Below are 11,093 nucleotides of genomic sequence, written 5' to 3'. Positions count from 1 at the left end.
TATTGCACTTAAGACAAATGATCTCGAGAATAAACGTCCTTGAACACTTGATTTGAACTATTTGATGATTTCACCTACTTATAGATAAAAGACTACAACATGAACCATCATATTATCTCTACAGATAGACTGCTATTAACTCAGAGGACGTTTATAGTATCGGAATGATCTCTTGATAAGATTTTTATTTTTCATTTATATAAATGTCATAACTCATAAGCACGTCGTATTTTTTCATCGAGCTATATATTACTTAACTATAAAAGGATACAGTAAAATTTAAAGCTATATACATAGAGCGTATGATTTTTATTTAATAATAATCCTATTATATATTTTAGTATAAAATATAAAATGAAAAAGTCCCGACATGAATTATTATATATTTTGGTATAAAATATATTTTGGTGTCACAACTTTCAAGTTACAATACCCCACTTCCAAGAATTTTCTCGTAGACCAAGACTTTTGATGCCATTAGAGCATTCACATTAGGTCATTCATCTCTATTTTTATAATTACACTAAAAAATCATTATATTTTTTTCTCATGTTCAATTAAATAATACGTTTTATATACTTTTCATTATTCTCTTCTATTTCTATATTCATAACCAATTCAACAAATATTAAAAAACAAATGGGGGCAATCAATGTTTCCCAAAATTTACAAAAAAAATCATTACATTTCTCTTTCATCCTATAATTTACACTCATAACCAATAATAACTCCACCCTATAATTTATAAAAATAAATGTGGGCAATCAATGTTTAGGTGTCACAACTTACAAGTTACAATACCCCACTTCCGAGAATTTTCTCGTAGACCAAGACTTTTGATGCCTTAACACCCAAATCATTTGCTAAATGTACTTGATCATCCAATTCACACCCAAATCATTCAATGGCTTCTACTTCATCATTGACTTCAGCGCCAAATCATGATGATCATACATACTATCAGGTATGACGTCTTTCTAAGTTTCAGAGGTGAAGATACACGTAATACGTTTACCGATCATCTCTACGAAGCATTACTTCGAGCAGGACTTCAAACTTTCAGAGACAATGATGAAATTGACAAAGGTCAAGAACTCAAGCCTGAAATCAAGACCGCAATCATTGAATCTAGAGCTTATATAGTTGTATTGTCTGAAAACTATGCAAATTCCAGATGGTGTCTCGATGAGCTTTGCTTGATCTTGGAGCAAAGGAGGAAGCTCAATCTTTTCGTTTTACCAATTTTTTTTCACGTTGATCCATCAGATGTCAGGAACCAAAGAGGAAGTTTTGCTATAAAATGGTCAATATGGACAGCACTAATCAAAGTTGCAAATTCGACCTGCTTTTCAAATTGTTTGGGATGCTTGGGTATAGAAGTAAAAGAAGAGTCAAAATGGACAGAGGTTAACGTGAGAAGGTGGAAGGCAGCACTAATAAAAGTTGCTAATTTGTCTGGCTTGGAACTTTCGTGGTATATATGTTTTCTATCTATATACGGTTACGGTTCAAGCCTTTATATACTATTTTATTGATTAATGCTTTAACGTTAATTGTTTTGAACCTTTGATTGCTGCTTAGGAGTCTCAAATGCAGTTGATGTTATTGCTTTAATCTTATATATTTTTTGGAATTTTAAAACCTGAAGTATCAGTTTGAAGAAAATGAACTGAGTAGTCTTTAAAAACTTCATACCAAATTATAAACACTGCCTAATCTATATAAAAGTACCACCTTTGGAGTCATCCTATTTATCTCATTGCAATTGGATAAACTACTTACATAACTAATATTGCAACATTTTATTAATTTGATTGGGAGAAATAACTTTATTAATTCTAACTATTTATACAAAAAAAAAAATGGGACTCAAATCAGATTGCAGTTAGTGAATTTAGGACTTAATCAGATTGTAGTTGCATTTTCATTTACATACACTACTACACTTCCTTTACGGAACTTTGGTGCTTTTTAAATAACTGCAGGAATAATACTACAATTACTACAACATATTTATTATATGCGTTATAACAGAACAATAAGTTCCTAAAAGTTGATATATTATTCTCTGAATGTGCTACTTTTCCATTTGCTTTAGTTCAAGATCCGAGGCAAGCTTTATCACAGAAGTGGTTGAGACAATTAAGCGTAAACTAGATTTGAAACAACTGAGTACTCCAGCCCGTTTAACTGGAATGGAGGCTCGAGTCGAAGCCATCAATTCTTTCATGAAAAATGAGCAATATAGTGCTATAGCAATATGTGGCATGGGAGGCAGTGGCAAGACAACACTTGCTCAACAAATTTATAATTTAAACAAACAACATTTTGAAAGCAGTAGCTTTATTGAAGTGGCTGGAAAGCAACCTGATGGATTGCTTGGGCTACAAAAACAACTTCTCAAAGATGTTTTTGGTGGAAAGAAAATAAGAATATCTAGTGTTTCTGAGGGGACACAGAAGATTGAAGAGATCTTACGAATGAAAAGGATGCTTATTGTTCTAGATGACATTGATCAACATGAACAAGTTAGTGCCTTGCTAGGAAAAAAGGCGTTTCCTACACAAAGCAAGATCATAATCACAACAAGGTATCTTGATATAAATGCATGGCTTGCTTCCATATGCTGGAGATGTTGGGTACACAAAATTAAATTGTTGAATGATCTTGAATCATTAGAGCTCTTAAGCTTCTATGCCTTTCAATCCAAAACTCCTATGAAAGATTTCAAGGAACTTGCGGTACAACTAGCACAATATTGTGGAGGAAACCCGTTGGCTCTTAAAGTATTAGGTTCTTCTTTATTTATTAGTGATGAAGACCCAATGGCAAAAGATAACATGATAGGAATCTGGAGAAGTAGAATAAATTCACTGAATTCATTAAACGGAAATATCCGTTTTAAAATTCAAGTTGTGCTACGAAAGAGCTTTGACTCTCTACCGCATAGTAGTGAGAGAGAGTTGCTCTTACATATTGCTTGTTTTTGTGTTGGTGAATATGCAAGACACGTGGAAAGAATATTAGAGGATGAATTATATGCAAGATCTGGGATCTTGACTCTCATTAGCAGATGCTTTGTTACCGTTTTACCTAATGGCAGATTGATGATGCATCAACTTCTTCAAGAAATGGCAAGAAATGTAGTTTCTGAAGAATCTAAATATCCAACAAAACGTAGCAGAGTCTGGCATGATGCTGAATCTTATCGTGTGCTAAGAAAAGGATATGTAAGATACATATTATATGTATCTTTAAGGCTTTTTCTCATTCACAACCTAGCATTCTCTAATTTGATGTCTTTTTGCATTTGGGTTCAGATACAATAGAAGGTCTATCGCTTGATATGCGAAAGGTCGATCAGCAAGGGATGACATCAGAGGTCAGAAAAATTAGTAAATTTTATGTTTGAAAGTTTACCAATTTACTAAGATTTTCTTATAGATAATAATTGGAATTCATCAATACACGAAGGCTCGGGCCACATAATAGAAAATATATAACCAAATTAAATTTCAAATACATATTAAAAATACGTTAGTCGTCATTTAAAATGGGTAGTACAAATACAATATCCCATAATAACAAAGACATCTTTTTGGTTTCCAAAGTAATCTTGAACTAATAGCAACGCAAACACCATGCACGAACGTTTTTCATATTATATTCTAATCAATTCCTATCTGCGGCGAAAATAATTTATGAGTAGAGTCACACTAGTTCTCTTTTACATCTACTGTGTGAAAGACACCAAAATGAACTAGATATAATGCTCATGAATCCTAATTTACATACTTTAAGTAATTGTTGGGATTGCCATTGTAACCTAAATTATAGGAATTTTTATGTTGGGGAATTTACATTAAGTTGACGCGCATTAAGAGTTAGATACGATGCTTGCTAATTGATTTGCTTCGTTCTATATATACAGGCAATAGGACTTAAAACAAGTTTATTTGCAAATATGGACAAACTAAAATTACTACACCTCAAATATGTGAAACTCATTGGTTCCTTTGAGAAGTTTCCTGAGTTGATATGGTTGTGTTGGCATGGATGTCCTTTGAAAACAATGCCCTCTGGGTTATTGGTTAGCAGCTTGGTGGCTATAGATATGAGAGACGGACAAATGGAAGTGTTTGAGGTTCCGACGGTAAAATGAATTCAATCTTCTGTTTATTACTTGACCTTCTAGTGTTTGTGGTTTAGATAATATTCAATTGAAATGCACAATCATAATCTAAACTTGCTATTCTTGGAATAGGTTCTTAATTCACTTAAGATACTAAATCTTAAGGGCTGTGACAAGCTTGTTAGCATTTGCAATCTTTACCGACTCCCTAGACTAAACATCCTGGAGCTCTGGAATTGTAGCAGTCTCACTTATCTTTGTAAATCCATAAGAGATCTTGAGTGTTTGTCTAGGTTGGGTTTGACAGGGTGCACTAAATTGTGGGAGTATGTAAATCAACCGGGAATAACGATGCTTCCAAAACAGCCATTGTTTTCCTTACCACAGTCGTTAACGTGGTTGGATCTCTCAAACGGCGACCTCAGGTTCAACAATGATGCTTGTCTGGCGTTCCATGCTCAATCTTCCTTTGACCTGCATTTGGCAGCCAATCCATTTGAGTACATACCCAACAACATTGACCTTAAAATGCTTCGCATACTCAACTTGTATTCTTGTTCAAACCTGAAGTCTCTCCCATGTATCCCAAGTACGCTAGATGAGTTGTATATAGATTGGTGTACATCACTGGAGAAAGTAACATTCGAATCAGGTCGTTTCACTCTGCGGAGTTTTCTTATGAATGTTGTTTCAAACTGACCGAAATTCAAGGTCTCTTTAGATTAATGGCCATAAAGAAGATTAAAGAAGCAGATCTGGGTCACTGGCAATGGCTCAAAGCGTATGAAGATCATAAGGTGGATCTGATCAGTGATGATATTACAAAGGGAAATATTTGGCATACACAGGTTATCTCTCTTAATTTCTTTCGGTTAATGCATGCAAATAATTTCATATGTAACTAATTAACTGAATTTTATGTGGTGTAGATGTTGTATGAATATGGTATAATGAGTACCTATCTACAAGGAATAAAGGATCAAATCCTGACGACATATGAGTACATATCATCATCTGATTTCGTATTCTTTCTTGTGCCGTGTCATTATGAGAAAAACAGGATCCAAGGATTAAGTGTAAGTTGCTTATACAAATCATCAGGTTCTAAGGATAATGATGGGTGGAATTTGTGGGGCAAAATTAGCAATAAAAGCAAGGGTGTTACTTGGGTATACAACCCTATGGTGTATTGCAAACCGAGAGTTGATGAAGATGTCGTGTGGTTAAGCTATTGGCCAATTGGTAACATATTAGATGCTGGTGATGAAGTCAGTGTGGATATATTTGCCGAGGAAGGAACCATAATAGTAGGTGGATGTGGTGCTAGCATTGTGTATATGGATAGTGAAGTAAAGAAAGAAGAGAAGTGCGAGAATAATAACTCTATGATGAAAGCGGAAGAAGTAATTGGAGGAGATCTGTCTGAATTTGAGGTGACCTCGAGTTGTTACTATTTATGTCGTCGTGATGTATTTGGTATAGAGACCTCGTATTGGTTAAAGAAATTCTTTGGTGATAACATTCACTATACAGGTATGTTTTTTATTTAGCTGTTTATGGATGCTTTTAGTTGATATTAATCGATCTTGATCCAAAGCCACTCAAATGGGTCAGTCTAGGTTGCTATTAAAATTATATGGGTTGGTTTAGGTAAGGCATTTTAATTAAAAGGGTCCGAATGAGTCGGTTGAAATTCCACCTAGTTATTTTCGGGTCAAAACGGGTTGACAAACTTAAAGAAATGGATCGATGTAGGTTGGTGTCTTAAAAAAATGGGATAGGTTTAGGATCGGAATGGGCTTGGGCCAGCACAGGTTTCCACACAAGACAATTTTTGGAACAAAACATGTTTTGGGTCGGGACAGGTTCGTTTCAGATCGGGGCAGATTTCAGGCCGAGACGGGTTTCGGAACTGGGTCGGTTAGATCGGGTTTCGATTCATAACCGGTTTTAGGCCGGCACGCGTTTTGGATCGGAACAAGCCAATACGGGTTTTGGGTAGACACAAGTTTTTGCACATGACGGGTTTGGGGTCGAGGCGGGTTTTAGCACGGGACCTAGAACTCGTTCTGACCAGAAACCTGTTCCGATTAGAAACCTGTTACAGCCCAAATCCGTCCTGACCCCTAAAACCATCCAACCTAGCTTGACCCTTTCCAAACAACAACCCTTTTTTAGTTTGACGTGTTTCGATCCTAACCCATTTGAACTCTAACCCGTTCTGACCCAACCCTGCCCAACCTTTGCCAGACCTACTAATAATATAACAAAGTGGCAGATTCACATAGATGGAGAAAAACTCATCAGTCGATGCACTTTATGGAGCTGAGAGATTTTAAAGACACATATCACAAAGTACGTATTATACTTGAATTTGATTCTATCATTTAGAGGGTGTTTGGGATTCCTTATTTTTACCTCCTTATTATTTATCCATAAGTCATAAGTCACAATCTTGTGAGTACTTATGAAATTTTTTCACTCACACATTAAGTAATCCCAAACACCTTAATTTTTAACTTTTCAATAAGTTATAAGTTATAAAGAAGCAAAATAAGAATTCCTAAAAAGTAGGGCTGGCAATTCGTGTCTTAACAGGTTTAACATGTATGAAGCGACGTGCTGAACACAAGTATCAAACATGAATATGACTCGTTTAACTACTTTATAAGTCATGACTATAAGACAGTTTTAAGTTTCATGTACTAATAAGGGAATATGATAGAGTCTAGCCTACTAATTTCAATTATTTAAGAAAATTAAAAAATTACATACCGCATTTTTTTTGCTTAACAGGTCTTATCGTGTATTTAGCAGGTACCCAAATGCCAGCCCCGTAAAAACCCCCCTTAGCATTATGATGATTTAGCTTTCTTGAGTATTAGTTTCAAAAAAACAAAAATTTGTATTAAAGTAAGTATCAACTATTATTTAGGTTGTTTATACACATTTTTTTATAAAAATCTATTGGTTTCTATGAATCAACAACAGATATAAACTTCAAAATATATAAGTGGTTTTTCTTACCCTTTGGTTTTATTTTGTTTTCCTTTGTACGTTTCAGATAATTGAGATGGGGGTTAACTTTAATAGTGAAAGGGAAATCGACAAAATACATAAGGCAATATCTAGTATTGTGGGCGTTGAATTTGTTTCCGCTCATAAAGAAATGGGCAAACTAATTGTCACCGGATATGCTGATCCTATAGAAGTGGCAACTCGGAATTTGATAACATGGTGGACATCTTATCTTTTAAAATTATCTTTGAGTAGAAAGAAAGTAATTACAAAATTGATTGTTGAGGCTATAGCATCATTTACAATCTAACCTGTTTGCATTACTATCAAATGCTTAGCAAGGTATTCATATTGCACAATTAAATAATGATTTTAAAATTGAAATATGAAGAATTGTATACTGATCCTTTCTTTTCTTTTTTTATCTTGTAGAGGAAAGTGAACAACATAAATAATAGGAGTGAAATAACCAAAGAACAAATAAACAAAATAATACAATACAAACATTATGATAACAACAAAATAAATAAATAAATAACCAAACCTTTATTTTTGATAGGTACATTAATGTGAACGTGTCAAAATTGTTAGTAGTGTAATATGTGTACCGGTTTAAAATACCAACAACAAATCATAGTCACTAAATTAATTATGTCATACGAAAAATAATTGAGAGGTAAATCGAATAAAATAAAACAAATATATATATATATATATATATATATATATATATATATATATATATATATATATATATATATATATATATATATATATGAAAGTCACTGATGGAAGAAACCTGGAAATTGATTTGGATAGTAATAATAATACAATGAAATAATTTGATGATACAACACAAACTTTTTCAAACATACTTCAACCCTTTTAATTGAGTATGCATAACCAAAGAAATATAAATATAATTAGGTAAAATAATAATAATAATCAATAAAATATAAATATGTATAGATCTATAGATTTGGGATTTGGCTTTCTAACGATGCTCCTAGAATAGTAGAGATTTTCTTTACAAACCCAATTCATATTTTATACGCAAAAGGTAAGTAGTAATAATAATTTGTACAAGTTGCAACTTCTCCTGTTGAAGATATTTTCACCCCTCTCAAACATAGGTTATAAGAACAAGTTGTAAGGCCCCGAACTCCGGGAACCCCACAGTTGGTAATCATATAAAACACTTATAAAATATTCAAACTAAAAAAAATCAATCGTTCCATTAAGCAACCAATTTCAGAGTAAAATTCAGCGGAAAACGTAAATAATAAAATAAGTTCCCAAAACCCGGGAATTTTGCCCAAAACCAACTTAATTATCTTTAATAAAAATTTTTAAAAGGAAATGTTTGATAATAAAGTCTTCAAATCCCGTATGCCCTTCACCGTCCAAGTAGCTTCGTGCACGTCCAAGCGATAAGGCATCCTCTTCCTAACCTGAAACTCACACTAACATGCACACAAATTCAGCTTAAGCTGAGTGAGTTCAAGTTTTAAATAAGTAATAAAAGTCTTAATAATCATTCCAACGGTTTTAAAACTGTAAACGGAAATACATCAGTTAGGTCATCACATTTAATAAATAATCATCCTTACGTATGAACATCTCTATACGTGCATTCCTATATATATATATATATATATAACATTCAATAATCACATTCAGGGCCGAGAAAACTTACAACCCCAACACGTAACATTCCATTCAACGCATGCAAACACGAAGTAGGCATACATAACATTCCGTAGTCGATAACAACTACAACATTCGCCAAATATTGGCCATACAATAATATATATAGATACACACATTCTATAACATTCCAAGGCCTACCAATACTAGCAAGCCTATGCAAAATAGTTTAAAACATTTCATCAAGCAAAATCGCTTAGGAGTGCATGCTAGCCCAAAACTTAAAAAGAGTTAAACGGGGCATCAAGAACTCACCTGAGATCAACCAAACACCAGCAATGAGCTAGGAAATCTCTAAGTGCACACTCACAAGTAAGGGCCTGTAAATTGTACACAACGCGTTACTTACTAGACCGTTGGAACACACTTGCCTAACGGGCCATTCAAGCCCAACAATTTGGCTCGAGGCCCAACCCATACTCTTTTATTTTACCTCAGCCCCTAAAGCCTTTCATTTAACCAAGTCCACCCTTAAGTACTCCCGGGAATAAAGAATTCCCAAATTACCCCCGGAAGCACTAGGTGATAACGATACGCGCGTTTAAGAGTCGTCTAGGCCATTAACATTCAACTCAGCCCCGTGTGGACCCAACATGATAAAATCACCGCCAACAAGTCCACACGACACTACACGAGTCAAATGGGTCGGTAACTCGCAAGTACGACGCACAAACTACTCAATAAACGAAATTGCGCGTTGTACCGACCCGTTGGAGTAACCGACAACCAATTCAGCCCCATAACTTATAAAAATGAATTTTGAACAGCCCGTACATCAAACTGAGTGTCCCCGAGCTGAATTGGTCGTTTATCACTTCAACCCTCGCGTTAAACGCGCCAAACGACAATTCTAGTTAACCGAACCTAACAATCAAACTACAACTAGTTGATCAACTTAACGAACACCTATGAACATGTTCTTTAAGTATGATATACGGGACATACCTAGGAAGATTGTGGTGCAAAAACTCACTTCAAACAGCCCCGACAAGAACACAATTGAACATCCACCGGTTAAGCCTAAAACGAACTTATCGATCAATAACGAGTAAAACGTGCAGATTTTAGCATGTGAAGATGGATTTAATTATATAGGATAACATTTGAAATAAATTATTAATTTTTTACCAGACTTTAGTAAATGTCTTAGGTTTATAAAAATATTTTTATTATATTTTTCTAGTGGACAAAAAATTCATAAAAATTCCTCCAACACAGAAAGGTATGTGCAGCTATTTCAGTGCGCAACAAAATGGTTTTATTTTTATAAAAATCATTACCCAGCCAAATTAAATGATTCCAATTGGGTTTGGTTCCTAACTCAAAATACTAACTTCCAGAAGTGGAACCAACTAATTTGGACCTATTGAAAAAGGGTTATGACATCGGGAAGACAGACCAGAATCCGTCATCCCGCATCAGCTTTGACACTCGATTTATAAATTCATAAAAACCATTCAAATCTCGTCAAAAAATTACGTATTATACCTTTCTGGAAACTAGACTAAAATTAGAACATCATGGAATCAAGAATCAATCAAAAAAATGGATTATCATCGCGTTACAGACCCTACAATAAACATATACAAATTTGTCAGCAAACTGTTATCATCAAAACTCAACCTTAACGACCAATAAGCGCGTTAATATGATCAATTAAGGTGTAAAAGACATGGGGAATCATAAAACCGACCTTGAATTGAAGTTTTTACGGTTGAAACACGGCTGCACAGAAGATTTTCGAGCAGGGGGGTCTTGAGTCCGATCGGCTGCGCCTAGGGTTAGGTGTTAAGGTTTTTCATTCTTTTATGAAATAAAATAAGAAGTTTCATTTTAGCCCCTCAAGTATAAAGTGTAAGGCAACTTGGATGAAAAGTTACATAATTTTAACGCACCAGGATGACGTAAAGGCTCCCGAGAAACGTCGGTTAAATCCCGAGAATAATACATACTTTACAATCTTTAACTCTTGGAACCGGAATTATCAGGCGTTACACAAGTTCTCCTCAACCAGCTCATCATGATACTTGACTCACTTCCCTCGCTTCGAGCGTCCACCCAACCTTCTCCTTCATATTGCGAGACGAGAAACCGACACGGGTCATCACCTCCACTCGCCACCGGCGTACTTCATCTCTGATATGGAGACCACCGACACAACCACCAGACCTTCTCGAAACAAACCGGTAACCACCACCGTCGGAACATAACCTCCACCATAAACCAGGTGCCGAAT

The 11,093-nt window shown here is 34.8% G+C and overlaps 1 pseudogene across 1 annotated transcript; it reads left to right on the top strand.

Moving 5' to 3' along the window:
• Nucleotides 1-941: 941 nt before the first annotated feature.
• Nucleotides 942-5,904, top strand: LOC143582043 (disease resistance protein RPV1-like; annotated as a pseudogene). Its single transcript, XR_013143915.1, has 7 exons — nt 942-1,300; nt 1,382-1,474; nt 2,105-3,232; nt 3,316-3,382; nt 3,932-4,153; nt 4,265-4,980; nt 5,062-5,904. The product of XR_013143915.1 is annotated as a disease resistance protein RPV1-like (transcript).
• The last annotated feature ends 5,189 nt before the right edge of the window (nt 5,905-11,093 follow it).

This window comes from Bidens hawaiensis, unplaced genomic scaffold (assembly GCF_021521415.1).
Source record: "Bidens hawaiensis isolate Kalapana, Puna unplaced genomic scaffold, B.hawaiensis_p1.1 tig00031419_1, whole genome shotgun sequence".
In the NCBI taxonomy this organism is placed as follows: Eukaryota; Viridiplantae; Streptophyta; class Magnoliopsida; order Asterales; family Asteraceae; genus Bidens; species Bidens hawaiensis.
The sequence above is the reverse complement of the archived record's forward strand: the minus strand, read 5'-3'. Positions and strand labels throughout refer to the sequence as shown.